The sequence below is a fragment of the Narcine bancroftii genome, chromosome 11, assembly GCF_036971445.1.
Source record: "Narcine bancroftii isolate sNarBan1 chromosome 11, sNarBan1.hap1, whole genome shotgun sequence".
In the NCBI taxonomy this organism is placed as follows: Eukaryota; Metazoa; Chordata; class Chondrichthyes; order Torpediniformes; family Narcinidae; genus Narcine; species Narcine bancroftii.
The window spans coordinates 5,864,201-5,878,657 of NC_091479.1; the positions used below are offsets into that span (position 1 = coordinate 5,864,201).

The 14,457-nt window shown below is 44.3% G+C and overlaps 1 protein-coding gene across 3 annotated transcripts in view; it reads left to right on the top strand.

Moving 5' to 3' along the window:
* LOC138745394 (neogenin-like) overlaps positions 1-14,457 on the top strand; it is a 176,446-nt gene that overhangs the window by 65,813 nt on the left and 96,176 nt on the right. The gene's annotated exons all lie outside the window — the stretch shown is intronic.

Genomic DNA, 14,457 nt, shown 5'->3' on the forward strand with positions numbered 1-14,457 from the left:
CTATTTTGGAATCTCTGTGGTGTACTGACTGAGGAGTTCATTGTAGATTTTTCTTCGTTAAGTTCTGGCAGCGTCTGAAAGTTCATCACTGTGGTGAACCATGATTACCAAGTTGAATCCTGTCCACATTCATGTTGGATGGTGATCAAGAACAGGATGTGTGACTGGAATGAAGCCTGTCTTGCTCATAACTCAGGGTTGTTGAAATCAGTTGTCAACTTGTGAAAATGAGAAAATAGATTTAACCTAGGCTCTATGATCTGTGAGTGTGACCATCAGATTGGGTGGGAACAATAAACAAGTAGGCCACGAAAGGGTGTGTGTACATCAATGACTGTGTGTATTAAATTATAGTCAAAGCAGGATTAACCTCCTGACAGCAGTCTCATTGCTAAGTGGAAAATTCAGATCTTGCAGATTATGTATTAATAAGGAAATGTGAATTCATATTAAACATGGACTCCTCAGAAATGTTGAATCCTCTCTCTGTTATAAGGAACTTGAATTTGAGTATTATAAATTGAATGACTAGATTGAGAGTCAGGCTGTAAGTGCCACCCCCTTTCTCAGTAATTGTACCTTCCATTTAATTGAAGCAGTTGTTTCAATGAGTTTCACACCCTATCTGGCATTTCTGATCAACATGTTGAGCTTAGTCTTTCCTCCTGTCATCCATGGGAGAACTGTGAAAAACCTGGTGCAACTTGTGCAGTAAATTATACAGTATTCTGGGCATGTCACTGTAAAAGTCATAAAACAGAATTAAATGATTAGCATCAGGTTTCATAGTGGGGAAGCGCTATTGGAATGTGCACTCTCCCCAGCACCACACACTTTCGCCACTTTCCATTCCTCACCACCACTTGCTGCTGTGTGATCTGGTGCTCTTCATTCTCTCTGATCTCGCTGTGATGCACATTCCAGCAGATGCGTGACACAGGCTGTTGGTCGAACTTGAGAACCTTTGGTGCACACAGTTCAGGACCAAGCCAAGAAAATACCTTCCTCAAGTCCACTAACATGAACAGACAAAGGTCTTGGAGACATTCATTGGAGCCCCAGGGAGGGCTCTGTAATTCTTCAAAATCTAAAGTAATAGGAGCTAGTAGAATGAAGCGTCCTGCTAAGCGACAGTGTTGCAGTGTAATCAATTTGAATGATTGGTTCATTAAAATTTTTAAGTGTTGACATAGAACATAAGACATAGGGCCTATGATGTTGTACTGACTTGCATAGACCCCCACATCAATGAAATTCTTCCCTACCACGCACCCATATCCCCAAGGATCTTTTAAATGTCCCTATTGTACCAACCTCCACCACCACCCCCCACCAGCAAGGCATCCCAAGCACCTATCACTCTTTGTATATCAAGCTTAACTCTGATGTCCTGCACTCACCTTAAATAGATGTCCTCTGCTATTGTCGCCTTGGGAAAAGGTACTGGCTGTCAACCCTACCTGTGCCTCAAAATCTCATGTATGTTTAAAACTGGCTTCTAACTGGTTGCGTGGACTGGGAGGGTGGGTGATGATGACGCTCTAAAGTACCGATCACGCTAATCAGGGACGGCGCCCAACAGGGAGTTGCTCTTATAAAATGATAATTGCACTAATTAGCGATGGGGTGTACCCTGAAGGGCCACTTTTTAAGTGATGTTACTACAGATTATTGACGCTGAGCATGATGGGATACATATGAATTGAGCGAGGGTCGCATCGGGTCATGTTATCACCAAGCTCCATCTTTGATAGATGTCAGCTTCAAAAAGAGTGCAGATGTCAGCTACTGAGAAAAATGCCGGTTTTTGGAGGTTGCCAGTGTTCGGAATCCCAGATAATAGGTTAGACACCTGTACTTCCTTTAGTGGGATGACCAGAACTGAACAAGAGACTCCAAGAGTGGTCTAACCAGAGTATTACTTCACGGCTCTCATCCCTCAATTTATGAAGGCCTGTAATCCATAAGCTTCTTACTTACCCAATTAGCTTATGTGGAAATGTTGAGGGATCTATGGACTCAGTAACCAAGATCCCTCTGTTTCTCCACACATCTGACAGTCCTGTCATTACCTACTCTGCTTTTGAGTTTGATCTTCCAAAATGCATCACTTCACATTTTTATGGATTGAATGGGATCCATGGTGAATTGATATTTTAGGAATAGAAATGGCTGGCTCATATAGGATAAAGGGTATTATTCTGGATGGAAGCCCATGACCAGTGGTGTCCTGCAGGGATTGGGGTCTACCCCACTTTACAAAACTAAAGCTTTCCAATTGAACTTTTCGTAAGCCGAAATGGTGTAAAGCGAAGATCCATTCACTACTATCGAAGGCTATTTTCATAAAAGTGAAAATCCATTCAAACCCTTTCGTAAAAGTGAATTTTCGTAAAACGAGGAATAAATGAGTTGGATGAAAAAGTGGGTGGGTGGGATAGTAAGTTTGCAGATGACACAAAGATTGTTGGATTTGTGTAAAGGCCATCAAACAATGCAATAGGATAAAGTCAGGTAACAGATATGAGCAGCGAAATGGCAGATAGAGTTCAATACAGACCAGTGTGAAGGGTTGCACTTTGGAAGGTCAAATGTTCAAATGGAATAGGAAAGCATACAGTTAATGATGGAACCATTGGTGTGCAGAAGCATCGAGTGGCCATGCAGATGGATTGGCTGATAAAGATGGTACGCTTGCCTTCAATGGACGTGGCGTTAAGCACAAATGGAAGGAAGTCATGTGGCAATTCTATAAAACTTGGTTGGGCTGCACAGTGCAATTCTGGTCACACCATTACAAGAAGCATGTGGAGGCTTTGGAAAGGCTGCAAAAGGTGTTTACTAGGATGTAGCCTGGTTCAGAAGGTACAAGATATCAGAAGATATTGGACCAACTTGGGTTGTTTTCTTCTGGAGCAGAGGAGGCTGAGGAGAGACCCGATAGAGTTTTATAAAATCATGAGTGGTTTTGATGGGGTGGACTGTCAGAATCTTTCTCTGGGCAAAAATGTCACATATTTATGAGGACAGCGAGTTTAAGGGAAATGTTTTACACGGAGAGTGCCTGGAACAAGCTGCAAGGAGTAATGGAAGCAGATATACTAACATTTTTGAGGCTTCTGAATTGGCACACAAGTATGATTGTGGGATATTTATCAAATACAAGCAGAGTATGAGTTTGATTTGGATATATTGTTTGCACAGATATTTGGCCTATTCTTGTTTTGTTTGAAGAAGTGGTTTGATTGATAGTAAAAATGTATTTCCTTTAGAGATAAGAGAGCCAGGACAAGCATATATACTGTTTTAATTAGAGTTAGGTTGTGCGGTTATATTCCTTGGTATGAAAGGTACTGGAAATCTGAAACTCAACAGCCCAAAGCTGCTGAGGTTTGATGATAAACATTTTAAGATGATTTGATAGAATGTTGGATAAACATGAAGGATTATGGAGTTAAGGTGCAGATTTGCTGTGATTGAAATTGAATGTAAGACAGGCGTGAGGGACTGAATGGCAAGTCTCTGTTTCTTGATCAGCTCCTGATGCTGATAACCTGCTGCCAGTCAAAATGCTGCAATGGAGAATACGTCCATCGAGCTAAACGCTCAAGATGATGGACTTTTTTGTGCAAAGCTCAACAGGAAGAGGGAGCAGCCTGTCAACAATTAAAGGACATATTGCCTAAATATTTGCTGCTGGTCAGACTGATCTGTAGATAGTGATGGTCATGCCACAGTTTTGATGAGTCTGAGCCCAGTACCAGAGTCACTGACCCATCAGCTCCTTCCAACAACTTATCACCCACAGTATATCTTAATTACTGCCAATGTGGCTTTCAATGTGTCAACAGGACAGGATTTTTAGTTGCCCGGTAACCAAAGAAATAAAGAATGAATGGTACTGAACATCAGGCATCCCTGACATTGCCGTACTGATTTCTATGGGACAGTAGCTCTGTACCACACTGGGTCTTCCATGACCAAAATGTTACAGTGTCTGTATTATATTGGGTTCGAGGCCACAGTAACTCTGTGACATTGAAGCTCTGTTCGACTAGCTTCAACTTTATCAAGATTACACTAGTTTCTACAGTGTAATTCTGTGTTACATTGGATCCTACCTTGTGGTCAGTCTTAAAGTCATAACTTCATGTTACAATAGTTTATGCATTCTTGTAACAGGTTTTACTAGTTCCAATATTACAGTTTCACCACCTCCCTGTCTATCACCATTTAAATTATATAAACTCTGCTTTTCTCTTTATCCCTTCACAGTGGAAAACTTCATGAGTATCCACTTACACGTGCCTGGTTTTTGTCCACTCCCTCAACTTGTCCATTTCCTTGCTCTTTTTTTTTGCAGCCTTTTAATTCCCACTCCTACCCAGTTTAGTGTCATTGACAAACTTTAAAATATTCTGCCCAATTCTTTAAATGTTTAGATTTTAATGTTGACATACAGCACTGTAACAGGTCCTTTCAGCCCACGAGCCTGTGCCGCCCAATTACAGCTGATTGATCTACACACCCGATACCTGTTGAATGCTGGAAGGAAACCAGGGCACAGACGGAGAAAACCCACACAGACATGGGGAGAATTTCCAAACTCCTTACAGACAATGTCGGATTTGAACCCAGGTCACTGGTGCTGTATCAGTGTGGAGTAACCATGCCACCTTCATCAAAATCATTGCGTACGTGCTATGAATATCTGGGTCACAAACTTTTATCCATGCAGTATCTACTAGTCCACATCACTCTGAAACAGAGTCTTTCACTGTCCTGCCTGTCAACAGTATTCAGTCCACACCAATATATTAATCCAATTCTAGCCATGTGAATTTTACACACTATCCCTTTCTGTGAAAAATTATCAAAGGTTTTCTGAACGATTCAGCACAGTGCATTTCCTATTTTCTCTATCCTTTCTATCAGTTACCTTCTAATACTTTCCAAATTCTTCTCCAAGTAAGACCAATACTCTCAAAAAACTTCAAATGTTGTCTGCAATGCCTTATTTTTAATCAAGCTAAATTTTCTTAGTTTTGTATTCAATTCTCCTAGTGATAAATGGTAACATTAATAATACCATTAGATTTCCTATTTATTTGCTTTTCTTGCACATTAACCTTTTGTAAATTGGTTGCATTAGAGCTCTGCAATTTCAGACTCTTTGGAAAATACAGTTTTTAATTTTTTAATACTAATTTTGCCTTTTTTATCGACACCACTTTTATTATCTTCTTGCTTTATCTTCACAACTTACTTCCCTACTGACTTGTGTGTCAGCAAATTTATCAACCATACTTGTGATGCCTTCATCCACCTAATTTATACAATAGTAAAGTGTTGAGGCCCTCGTACCAGTCGCTGTGTCACACCATTCATGACATCTTTCCTCGCACCAGTCGCTGTGTCACACCATTCATGACATCTTTCCTCGCACCAGTCGCTGTCTCACACCATTCATGACATCTTTCATCGCACCAGTCGCTGTGTCACTCCATTCATGACATCTTTCCTCGCACCAGTCGCTGTGTCACACCATTCATGACATCTTTCCTCGCACCAGTCGCTGTGTCACACCATTCATGACATCTTTCCTCGCACCAGTCGCTGTGTCACACCATTCATGACATCTTTCCTCGCACCAGTCGCTGTGTCACACCATTCATGACATCTTTCCTCGCCCCAGTCGCTGTGTCACACCATTCATGACATCTTTCCTCGCACCAGTCGCTGTGTCACACCATTCATGACATCTATCCTCGCACCATTCGCTGTGTCACACCATTCATGACATCTTTCCTTGCACCATTCGCTGTGTCACACCATTCATGACATCTTTCCTCGCACCAGTCGCTGTGTCACACCATTCATGACATCTTTCCTCGCACCAGTCGCTGTGTCACACCATTCATGACATCTTTCCTCGCACCAGTCGCTGTGTCACACCATTCATGACATCTTTCCTCGTACCAGTCGCTGTGTCACACCATTCATGACATCTTTCCTTGTACCAGTCGCTGTGTCACACCATCCATGACATCTTTTCTCGTACCAGTCGCTGCGTCACACTATTCATGACATCTTTCCTCGCACCAGTCGCTGTGTCACACCATCCATGACATCTTTCCTCGCACCAGTCGCTGTGTCACACCATTCATGACATCTTTCCTCGCACCAGTCGCTGTGTCACACCATTCATGACATCTTTCCTCGCACCAGTCGCTGTGTCACACCATTCATGACATCTATCCTCGCACCATTCGCTGTGTCACACCATTCATGACATCTTTCCTTGCACCATTCGCTGTGTCACACCATTCATGACATCTTTCCTCGCACCAGTCGCTGTGTCACACCATTCATGACATCTTTCCTCGCACCGGTCGCTGTGTCACACCATTCATGACATCTTTCCTCGCACCAGTCGCTGTGTCACACCATCCATGACATCTTTCCTTGCACCAGTCGCTGTGTCACACCATTCATGACATCTTTCCTCGCACCAGTCGCTGTGTCACACCATCCATGACATCTTTCCTCGCACCAGTCGCTGTGTCACACCATTCATGACATCTTTCCTCGCACCAGTCGCTGTGTCACACCATCCAAGACATCTTTCCTCGCACCAGTTGCTGTGTCACACCATTCATGACATCTTTCCTCGCACCAGTCGCTGTGTCACACCATTCATGACATCTTTCCTCGCACCATTCGCTGTGTCACACCAATCATGACATCTTGCCTCGCACAATCGCTGTGTCACACCATTCATGACATCTTTCCTCGTACCAGTCGCTGTGTCACACCATTCATGACATCTTGCCTCGCACAATCGCTGTGTCACACCATTCATGACATTTTTCCTCGAACCAGTCGCTGTGTCACACCATTCATGACATCTTGCCTCGCACAATCGCTGTGTCACACCATTCATGACCTCCTACCAAACAGAAAAAAGACCCATTTATTTCTACCCTGTTTTCTGTTAGCCATCCCATCATGCCAGTACATAACCTCCTTTACTGTGTAATTTTCTTTAACAACCTTTGATGTGCCACCTTCCCAAATGCCTTCCAGAAATCTGGATATTCTGTATGGTTTCCCTTTATCCACGACATAAAGAACTCCAGTAACTTGGTCAAACATTATTTCACTGTGCTATGTCTCCTGGTACAAAACCTTGAATATCATCTAAAAATTTCCCTCTGACAACAATTAGTCTTCCCAACTCGTAAGAGGAGAATAATCCTACCGATACCATTTAGTTTACATGTAAAGACTGTCTAACAATGACTATATTAAAAATAATCACACTTTCATTATGTTGATATTTTCTGTACATCTGAAATGCCTGTTTGCAATGTAAGTGAATTAAAATTAAATTTTGACATGCAGCCCTTCCGGCCCATGAGCCCAGTTACACCCAATCGACCTATACCTCCATTACATTTTTGAAGGGTGGAAGAAAATCAGAGCACCCGGCGGGAACCAGTGCAAACAGTTGCTGGCACAGTAACAGTTTTGCATAACTGCTGTGCAAACCATTCTGCCGTACCCTAACTGTACTTCTCCATTACTGCACCTCTACACAAATCCTTGAGGAAGAAAGAGCCTTCAAACACCTCACTGGGCATCATGTTCTGAGGTCCCTTGCTGTAATGTAGGAATTAGAGTTACACAGACTTAGCATATCCCTGCTTTCACATTAAAACATAAGCTTGGTATTACCTTTATCATTACTTGCTGGCCATTTACCTTCTGTTTCCACTCATGGAGAGTTGATACTATGAATCTTCACCCATACTTTGTTCTCTTCAATAGCAAAAAAATCATGAAGTATAAAATCAGGTGAGGACACTCGACTATTAATGCAGGAGTTGAAACAACTTTTGCCTTTGTGCACGCAAGTATGGTTAAGGAATGGGTATCTGATATTAGAAGAGTGTTTATGAAATACAATGGCGAGAACAAGCAATTCTTGTTCCAGATTACTGTGGTTTTTCCCACAAAACTGGGTGAGTCACGGGTGTGCCATCAAAGAATGACAAAACCGCAGAGAGCTCAGACCGATTGTTTCTGTGTGCCCCATCTCAGAGTTCTGAGGATGGTTAAGTCACTTAGCTCATGGAACACCAACCGTCTTACCCAGCATTTAGCAACAGAGTTTGTGGGTGTTTCGCTGCTGAGTCATGGGGGCAATAAAATAATTGAATCTGTGTGTCACAGCTCTTACTTTTATTTAATATTTCCATCCTGGATTATAATTTCAAAATGTCACCCTGAATAATTGTTTAAGATATTGAAATGATCTTTATACAGCGAGTTGTCCATAATTTTATGTGCAGAAAGCAAATAGCCACCACTACATTAGAACATGTAATTCAATCTCTGCCTTAACTCCTGCAGGTGTGATGTGGTCAGTGTGGTTGAATTGCATTAGTACCTTGTAAAGTGGCTGCTAGGCAGCCAGGCGGCACCTAATGTTTATTCATTTACAGCACACACGGTACCATTACAAAAACCGACACATGCACACACAAAGATGTGTAGACAGAGGCATGTGCATATACACAGATGTGCACTTAGATACCACACACACAAGCACACAGATGCCCGAACATGGACATGGACATAGACGTACACACAGCATGTCCACACACACAAGCACACAGATGCCCCGACATGGACATGGACATAGACGTACACACAGCATGTCCACACACACAAGCACACAGATGCCCCGACATGGACATGGACATAGACGTACACACAGCACGTCCACACACACGCACACAGATGCCCCGACATGGACATGGACATAGACGTACACACAGCATGTCCACACACACAAATAGACAGCACACCCCCAGGTTCAGGAACAGCTGCATAGGCTCTGATATATGTTATATAATGTTCAGTGAAAATGAGGAATTACATTTCAGAGACAATTAGCTTAAAGACCTGACACTGCAGTCCCTTCCCAGGGAACCTTTACAGTGGCTTCACCAAGCTTCAATGCAGATAGTTCAGCTCTGTGGAATAAGCCTGTCAGCAACATTTAGTTGAAGACATCGACATCTTGTACTGAGACCAACAGGTTTAAGGCAGGCCAGAATGGGTCTTTTGCTGCATTTATAATCTTCCAGCAGCTCTTGAACTTCATCTTCAGTTTTGGGAACGGTTTATAGATCACAGACTTTCTGCATTACACAGTTACTCAGGACAGACCTTGATGAAGACTGCTGCATCCCTTTCTAGACCTGATATACAAAAAATTACCATCCACAAGGAGGTGAATGATCATATCACCCTTACTGCAACAAAGTTGAGGGCAGCATGACATGGGATTGAGACTCAGGGAAGGATCGATATGCTCCTTTGTGTGCTCTGGTGTTGAATTATTTTGCCAAAGTTGCTCAGCAAATCCTCTCATGGTCTCCTGCCCTGAGGGTACGTGTTGAAGACTAGTGAAGTGTTTTTATGCAGACATTTTTTACAATGGTCAGATGATGTTGCAAGGTGCATTTGATTGAAGGGTTGCTCAGCAGCAAGGCTGAATCCATCCATCTCCACACTGGAGACAGTCGATTGATCCTCATCATCTAGATTTCAGATTTATTGTCAGAGTACATACATAACATCACCTACAACCCTGAGATTCCTTTAGCTGAGAGTGAGGCAGAATTTCCACTTATTGGTCATGCAAAAAAAGACTGTACACAATGTACACATGTCAACAAATAAAGAAATGTAAACAAACTGTGCAAAACTGAGGGGAAAAAATATAAAGTGGAAAAATAAAAGAGTCCTTAAATGAGTCCCTGATTGAGTTTGTTGTTGAGGAGTCTGATGGTAGAGGCGGAGCAGCTGTTCCTGAACCTGGGGGTGTGAGTCTTACTGACGGTAGCAGCGAGAACAGAGCGTGTGCTGGATGGTGAGGGTCTTTGATGATTGCTGCTTCTCTTTGATGCTAGTGTTCCCTGTTGATGTTCTCGATAGTGGAGAAGGTTTTGCTTGTGATGTCCTGGCCTGTCCACTACCTTTTGCAGGACTTTATGCTGAGGATCAGTCGACTTTATGCTCATTGGGTCTCCCTATACCAGACTGTGATGCAGCCAGTCAACATATAGTGGCACATTGGTGATTGTGCATGCTGACTCTATACACATCTTGATACAGCTCCCTACATAAAGGATGAATTCAGCTCCTTCTTTCTCTGGGAGCCTATTCATCATGGACACAATCTATTTTGGATTGCCAAGCGACTTGTAAGCTGGTTTGGGCGGCTGCTGCAGTGCAGGGGCAAGGTATGGTTCAAACCTGCACCACATACAGGAACACCTAGAGCACACATGTCAAACTCTGGTCCGCGGGCCATATAATTATATTTGGCCCGCAAGATCATTTCAAAAATGTATTAGAGGTGGCCCGATGCTGTTTTTTGGTCATGTCACCCCCACCATCCTCCCCCTTCATTGCACATCCTTCCCCATTGTAACACGAGAAATTGTAACACGAGAAGTCTGTCGATGTCCTCAGCCGGCAAGCCGGTTGGAAGGCTCCCCGCACAACCAGTCACTTCTCCCACCTGTCGAGCGGTGCGGCGGATGGGTGAGCGCCTGTGATTGCCTGTCGGCGCGACGGGCATGGCAGGCTGCGCACGGCCCCCGGGCACCGCGAGCCCCGCACGACTGGCACCGGACGGCCCTTCCACAGCGCGAGTGCACTTTTCCCAGTCGCCACAGCCTTCAGCGCTTGCACCCGCGCGGACCCCAGGGACGGCTGGTTCGGCCCTGCACGTGAAGAGAGAGATGGTGGCTGTCCGCAAAGGCTGATCGGCAGCGCGCTGGGCCTGAGTGGGTGGGTAAGCAGGGGTGGGCAGAGGGTGTAGGTGAGGAGTAATGGGCAGGGGAAGTTATGGTGGTACGAGGGGCAGTTAGAGGGAGGGATGAGTAGAAGGAAGGGTGGATAGGGAAGGGGTAAAAGGGGAGGGGCAGGGCGAGTAGGGGAGGGGTGATTAGAGGGTGAGAGACGGGTAGAGGGAGGAACAGGTTGAGGGGAGAGGCAGTAGAGGGGCGTGTATAGGATGGGGTGGGTAGAGGCAGAGCGAGTGGAGTGAGGGGTGAGTAGAGGTTGGGTAAAGGACGGGTCAGGTAGAGGGATGGTGGGTCGAGGGTGAATAGAGGCCTAGAGCCTGAGGAGTGAGCAGGAAATGCTGAGTCCTGATGCAGGACAAAATGGACACAGCCTGTGAATGCTGACTGCATCTCCACAGGGACCAAATAGGTTTCCCTCAGGTCAAGCAAAGGGTGAACTTGAGCTACCTACTCCTGACCTGTAACATTATCCTCCTAAAGTTATATCCTAAAGTTTACATTACATATGTTGAAAGAAGAGAAAACATGCAGATGTTGTTGAAAATTTTCAATAAATATTTAGTTCGGCCCTCGACTTAGTCCAAGTTTTTAATTTTGGCTCTCCGTGAATTTGAGTTTGACACCCCTGACCTAGAGCATCTGGCACCTGATAAGTTCTTGCCTGTCATTGAAATTTAATAGCTGCATCACCTTTGTATTCCATTCCAGCCAATCCTTGCATCACATACTGTCTTCTCCCAATCCGACTAGCTGGGGTAGTATTTCAATTAAAACCAAGTAATAAAACCATAGAACATAACAGCACAGAAACAGGCCCTTCTAATCTCTGCCAAGCTATTTTTCTGCCTAGTTCCACTGACCTGCACCCTCCCATCCATGTACCTGTCCAAACTTTTCTTAAATATCAAAATTGAGCCCGCATTCACCATTTCAGCTGGCAGTTTGTTCCACACTCCCACCACTCTTGTGTGAAGAGGTTCCAGTTAATGTTCCCCCTAAAATTTTCCCCTTTCACCCTGAATCCATGACCTCTAGTTCTTGTTTCACTCAAACTCGGTGGAAAAAGTCTGCTTACATTTACTCTATGATTACCATCATAACTTTGTACACGTCTATAAAATCTCCCCTCATTCTTCTATGCTCCCGGGAATTAAGATCTAACATGTTCAACCTTTCCCTCTAACTCTGTACATCAAGCCCAATCAATGGACTTCCCTTCCCTTGTTTCAATGTCTCCTCTTAGAAGCACCTCTGGTGGGGCAATGATTCCAAATTCTTCCTGGTATTCTGACCAGCTCCTTTACATTCTGTCTTTCATTCAACAACTAGGGTACATTCTCCCAGAAAAAAAAAGCATTTTGTTAGTTCTCTTAAGTAGATGCTTATCAGTAAATTATGTCCTGATGCAGGGTCTGAACCAAAGACATCAACCACCCCTTTGGTTCCACCTATGTTGCATTACCTGCTGAATTCCTCGGTTTATTTATTGTCACCCAATGGCTTTGCCTTGAGTGACTCATGAATGTTGAAGCTCTCCAGTCATCCAACACTTGGGCAGACGTCGTCTATCATCACACACGCACACACATCACACCCCCCCCCCCCCCATGTTGCAATGTTGTCCATTTCACACATTCTGTTGACACTGACCTGTCATACATATGCATCCCACTAACACTGTCCCCACCCCTCCTCTCTCTCTCTCTCTCTCTCTCTCTCTCTCTCTCTCTCTCTCTCTCTCTCTCTCTCTCTCTCTCTCTCTCACACACACCCCACACTGCCCGACCATGCGCGCAACCTACTAATACTGCTGCATTACACCCAAGCCCCATTGACATTGCTCCATTATATGCTGAACCTGGAGAACACATGCTGCACTAATCGTTCACCATCATCCAATCACTAATCCTTGGCTGTGTCATCTCCATGCATTGTTCCTGGCTCTGGAATAATGCCTTTACCAACACGGCCCTTTCACCTGAGCTTGTTTCCTATAAGGAACTCAGCCCATTGCATGCCCTTGTGAGTGTTCCCTTCATTTGCTCCCAATGTGCAAACCTCCCATGGCCAGACCTTCACCCAGCTTGTGGCTGTCCTTCTCCTCACATTCAGGGCTCTTTTTGTAAAGTGCCTGTGTTGAAATGAAGTGTCTGGTATGTTGTGATGAATGGAGTTCCCCAGCCTTTCCAATGCCATGACATGATATCAGTAAGTGCAACTGTGACAGACAGAGCAAGAGGGAGCCCATGGCCCTAAAACTGGAGACCATTGGCTGAGGGGCTGTAGTCACATGGCACATTTCATGGAAGTAGATTGCTTGTCACAGTAACATTTGTGGTGGCTCGAGCAACGTACCTGGAATGAGTCTTATTTGTTCTGTCAGTCTTGCTGCTTCCATTTGTATTTAGATAGATTGACTATTCTATTCAGGGGCTTTGATGCTTCCTGCTTCCCCTGTTCTCTGTTAGGTTTTCATTCTTAAAATATAAAATAATATTTTGGGGACATATTATGTTGCATGTACAGGGTATTGGAATCTCTAACAGTGCCCATGAAGATGGGCGAATGGGTCCTGCGTTGTTCTGTGGAAATGGAATTACCCTCAGTGTTGGGCATTAGGGTTAGTACCTGCTTAATGAATCCACTGGCAATTACAGAGTGAAGGCAGCACTTGGGTGGCTTCTTGCCGTGCAGCCTTTGATAAGATGGTCTCCTCTCCACCATCAGGAACATCTCCAGGGAATTATGCTATCAGTGAGCAACAGCGATCATCAAGGATCCACATCACCTAGCACATGCTCTCCTCGCTGGTGCCATCAGGAAAGAGGTATTGGTGCCACAAGTCTCGCACCACTAGGTTCAGGAACAATTGTTGCCCCTCCACCATCAGACTTTTCAACAGCAAACTCAATTAGGGACTTGTTGAAGGACTCATACTTTTGCACTTCATTGATTTTTTTGCTCTCTGTATTGCACAGTCAGTTTGAGGAAGTAAAATCCAACAAGTTTCCATATTACTGATCAGCATCCAGGGAAAACCTGCTCCTTCCTCTGGCCAGCAAGCTTTGGAGAAGAGACAGAATTCTGCCGCCGTTTGTAGCAGCAATCATACTGCAAACATCTCTTTTTGGAAGGGGGTTTATAGAAATAAAAAGGGTACAAAAGAAAGACAAAGTAAGGCAGTGTCTTTGGTTCATTCAGGAATCTAATGGCAGAGGGGAACATGCCATCCTTGTGCCGCTGAATGCTCATCCTCAGGCTCCTGTACCTTTTTTTCCCCAATGGTAACAGAGTGAAGGGGACATGGTCTGGATGGTGGGGGTCCTTGAGGATAGAGGCTGCTTTCTTAAGACACTGCCTCTTGGAGATGTCCTCGATGGAGTGGTCTGGTGCCTGTGATGTTGCAGGCTGAGTTAACAACCCTTTGGAGCTTTTTATTGTCCTGAGTGTTGGCCCCTCTGTACCAGACAGTGATGCAACCAGCTGGAATCCTCCCAGAAGTTTTTGAGAATCCTTGGTGACATACTGAATCTCCTCAAACTCCTTGCAAAGTAAAGCCGCTGGCGAGCCT